Source organism: Phyllostomus hastatus, unplaced genomic scaffold (assembly GCF_019186645.2).
Source record: "Phyllostomus hastatus isolate PE091 unplaced genomic scaffold, TTU_PhHast_1.1 phas_contig_113, whole genome shotgun sequence".
NCBI classification, from domain to species: domain Eukaryota; kingdom Metazoa; phylum Chordata; class Mammalia; order Chiroptera; family Phyllostomidae; genus Phyllostomus; species Phyllostomus hastatus.
The window spans coordinates 7,336,110-7,340,924 of record NW_025333530.1 but is presented as its reverse complement, the minus strand read 5'-3'; the positions used below and the strand labels follow the sequence as shown (position 1 = coordinate 7,340,924).

Here is a 4,815-nt window from a genome sequence, read left to right as displayed (position 1 = left end):
CATAGACAAGTCTCTTCTCCTCTCTCTAAACATCTGCTTTCTCATTTGTGAAATTGGGTAATAGTCTCTGCTTTAGAGGATTGAAGTGTGTAGGAAAAGGAGGCAGGAAGGAAGCTGAAGTAGCGTGAAAAAGGCACGGCCTTGGAAATCAGGTAAGATACGGATTCTGATCCCAGCTCTTTCACTCAGTAGTTGGGGGACCTTGGGCAAGTGACTTCATGTCTCTGGGCTTCAGATTCCTGGGGGATAAAGTGGTGCTAACACCTCAGTCACAAAGATGTCAAGAGACTTATATGAATAAAGCCCATCATGTGATACCTGCCTCTTACGAGCGACCTCGTAGCTGAAAGCTGTTATTATCATATTGTTTTTTTAAACTAAAGGCAATTTTGAAAAAAAAGAAGTAGAAAAGAGCCATCTGTAACCTTCCCGTGGAAACATTATTTTTAAAATAGCTTTTTTGTTTTTAAATAATTATAGATGTTTAGAAAAGTTGCAAAGACAATACAAGGTGTTCCTGATACTCTTCACCCAGCTATCCCAATGTTAATATGGTAGCTGATCCCAGTACACTCTTTGCAACTAAGAAATTAACACTGATACTTTACTAGTAACTAAACTACAGACTATTTGACTTCACCTAGTTTTTACTCCATGTCCTTTTTCTGCTCCAGGAAAACACATTGCATTTAGTGGATTTATTAAATTATTTTTTCCATTTAGACTTTCCCAGTCATGTATATTTTTTTGTGTTATCACCATTAAAGAATCCAGTTGTATCTAGTTTTCCTTTCACTTAATAGTTTTAAACTGTCTTCTTTACAGTCTGTTTTCAAAACTGTAGAATATACCTCAAGTCACTGTCTAAAACTAACTGAACCATCCCCTCTACTGGGCATCTAATCTAGACTGTCTTCGGTTTGAGGGTGTGATTAAGAACCCAAAGCAATTCCTGACAGTGTAGAAGTTCTCTAACTCTCTCAGGTCATGGCACCTCAGGCCAAAAGTGCCACTTAACAAGTCATTAGCTTCAAACCACTTAATAAGTACTTATCCCCTAACAATTTAGCAGCCATTTGAAAAAAATAATATGCATAAGTCAAAAGAAAATTAAATTTCTATTTCATTCTTACATAAGTACAATTACTAGTCAGATGTGTGTAAAGCACCTGTTGGGCTTTGCATAGCTTCTCAAATGTTGGAATCAGGTTGGACACTACCATCTTTACTTCCTAAGCCACAGCGATTTTCATGTAATACTTGCTTTTTATTACAGCAGCTGCTTGCTGGAAATCTAGCTGTGCAAAGTAATAAAGTCATTGATAGGAAGGTAATATAGTTTGTGAACTCACTCATGCTAGTGTTCAACAGATGTGGAGTATCGCTGTTTCCCTAAAAAATTTTCTGAGTTCACAGTGGCACTCTGAGTTACCTTAGCACCCAGTTCGGGAACCATGGTCTTACTGCCTTTTTCCTCTGCCAAATGATTTCTTTATGATATATGCCTAAGTTTTTAGCATTAGTTGAGGACGGTGGTCACATAGCCCTAGCCCAGCTGGCTCTGTTTACTACGGTACACAGAGGAGGCTCCACAGGCTTTCTTTGTGAATAGGGAGGCCAGGCTGAAAGGGACAACTAGCAGACCTACAACAGTGGCAGCGGCTAGAGACAGCAAGAAGGAAAATCAGTGTGTTGGTCAGGGGGCTCTGGGCTAACCTTCCATTCCAGGACTCACTCATCCGTCCTCTTGTCTACCCACCCATTTATTCACTCGCCCATTTATTTACCAGCTCATCTATCCTTTAAAAAACGTTTTATTAAAGTATAGTTAGCATGCCGTATTATATTAATTTCTGCCATACAACTTTATTGTGTTTTCAGTTTGAACTTGCCCATTGGTTTTGCTTGGCTTTTACATGCAGAGCATATTAGGGTTACTTCAGTGTGGGTTAAGAGACTTTACTAAAGTTGTCTTCTGTCATTTTCCATTTTTTTCTGCCTCAAGGTGAAGATGTGGAAAACATTTTGGATGACTGGAAGGAATATAAAATGGGAGTATCAATATATGGTGCAATTATTCTTGATAAGACACTTGAAAATGTACTACTGGTTCAACGGTACCTAGCAAAATCAGGCTGGGCATTTAAAATAGGAAAAGTAAATGAAGAAGCAGCACCCTCATGATTTTACTGCTATAATAGTCTTTTAAGAAACTGGTTTTGATAGCAAATGTTATATTTGTAACAATGATTACATTGAACTTCAAATAAGTGACCAGCTTGCTCATTTGTACATCATTCCAGGAACTCCAAAGGACACAAAATTTAACCTGAAAACCAGAAGAGAAATTCAGAACTCTACGTGGTTTTCCACATAGAAATTGCCATGTCATAGAAATGAAATGACTCCAAAATCCAAACTTGTTTGGCTCCTAACAACTTTTTATGATTATTCCTTTTATCAGCCCCTTAGAGGGCTGGCTTTCTCAAAGATTTGGAGATTCCTGACTGTGACAACGGATTTTCTTCAGCTAGTAGTGCTAGTGAATGAGTGGGGTTCAGCTGCCTGCAACCACCCACAGGCAAATTCCAGAGGCAGAGATTTGGTGAGAAAAGGAAAGAGGTCTTTTATTCAAAAGCTGCACAACCTGGGATGGCAGGCTCCTGTCTCAAAGCCTCCAGAAAACCCAGAGAAAAACCCTGCCACTCTCTGCCGGACCAGTCCCAGGCTGCTGCCAGAGTTCCTTCTTCCATTCAAAATTTCCTTTGGGAATTGCAGGCGACCCTGAGTCATCCTCCAAGCAGCTCACCTTCTCTCACAGCCACTGTCAGGGCTCATGTTCCCTCCTTTTCGGTGCCACCACTGGCCACGTGGCTTCCAGGGCCAGCCGGTTCTGCAAGCTCACAGCCCACATGTCAGTTTGATGGGCCCAAGAAAAAGCCTGTCTCCCCCTTCTCTCAGTTTATATCAGCTACCACTGTGGCCTAGGGTTGGTGCTCCAACATCTGCGCACTTTGGAATCATGTAGTTCCTTCCCCCCAACCAATCCCGTCTTTTCCCAGTCTAGACGGACAGGTTTTCATTGGTTGAAAGGGTGTAGGAGGGCTTTTCCGTTAGTCAATCACCCTCCTCAGCCTTGCGCATGCTCAGCGCAACTTCCTCTTGCTGGGTTCTGCCTGGAGGTGGGGGAATCTGTCCACCTGCACTCACTTGGTTACCCGGGCAACATGGCACTTCCCCTGTGGCCCCTCCCATTCTCTCCCATTCCCACCCTGGCCAGGCCACCATACTGGCCAGGTTACCAGTTTCAGTATCTCACAAGCTAAAGTCACTGTGGAAAAAGGGAGTCAAACCACATGCCAGCACAATCAGCAGTTTTTTTTCTTAAAGTTTCTTTTGGTGACCAATGGGGAAAGCACAGGCAACCACTGCAGCAAAATCCATATGATAATTATTCTGAAATGTCTGATCTTTTAAAAGCAAGGAATCAAATTATGAGGGGAAATGCCAGCAAACAGTATCAAGACTCACCTAATCAAAAGAAAAGAACAAATGGGGTCCACAGTCAGCCAGACAGAGTCCCTTGGTAAGATTAAAACAAACAAACAAAAAACTTCATCTACAGGAACTTCAGGATAATTTTGAAACACATGCATATGACTTACCTACCTCTGGTGAAGATCAGTTGCTAGAACATACCTAGGGACAGTCTGTGGCATGTAATGGACATTGCAAGTTCCCCTTTTTATCCAGAGCCTTTCTGAGTTTCAGGTGTAAGCAGAATGCTATAATGAAAATCTTGGGCCTCTGATAGTGGCAGATGTTTTGTGGAAGTCCCAGGATCAGAAACCTGTTGCATTTGAGTGGGTGTCTCTCTCTGAGCCTTGCCCTTCTCAGGTATTCTAAAGAAACACAAGGAGTTAATGATGTCTCTGAAGGGATTGTTCTCTGTACAGAAGAGAGAGTGGAAATAAATACGAGTTTGAACTATAAATGCGCTGTACAACGAAGTACAGACAAGTTATAAGCTTTTCTGTAGATATTCCTTTTCAGTGTTTGGCTAATAAATTTAAGTTGCTTTTTATAAGGGTGTTTGCTTCTCTGTGGTTTTTATTTTATACTGTGATCAAGAAAACAATATTTGAGTTAACAAGTAGCCAAGTCAATGGGACGGCTTCATCTACCCATTTCAGGGATTTTGATAAGAGTTTCCTTATATTGAAACTTTAAAAGAAACTTTTAAATGAACAGAAGAGCTGAAATGTCATGGAGATCAAGATAGCAGGCCATCAACTTGGGTGGCCTTTTGCACATTTCTTTGTTTCTAACCACTTAGGTTCTTTAATCCTCCCCTGATTGAAATTTTGTTGAAAAGTTTTATTTAGAGCCAGCATCTGCTATACAATGTTCATGTTCAAAGTGAACTCTTAGCAGTTCATGAAAGGACACAGTCATCAGCCTGGAGAGTGACTGAGTTGGTTAGATGGGGAGTTGCTGCTCTAATTTTGCGTTGTGTCGAATGCAGTCCCTAAACCTGTGAGACCTGGAGAGAGGGTAGCAGAGGGCATGGAGGCCAGAACCCAGCAACTGCTTAGGTACTGTCTTCACCATCCTGCATCAGCCCTTTAGTGTTGTGCCGTGATTTTGTTCTTGTGAAATTTTTTCTGTATTACGGTTGTTTATGGAATACTAACATTATTAGGTTTTACATTGCATCTCAGAGTTGATCTCTGGAAACCGATGTCATAGTTGGCTCCCATTCACAGTAGCAGAGACTGACCTGCTTTTATTAGCACACTGAGGCCCCTGGATGAT

The 4,815-nt window shown here is 41.4% G+C and overlaps 1 pseudogene; it reads left to right on the top strand.

Moving 5' to 3' along the window:
- Positions 1-1,833: 1,833 nt before the first annotated feature.
- Positions 1,834-3,811, top strand: LOC123817555 (annotated as a pseudogene).
- Positions 3,812-4,815: the final 1,004 nt, after the last annotated feature.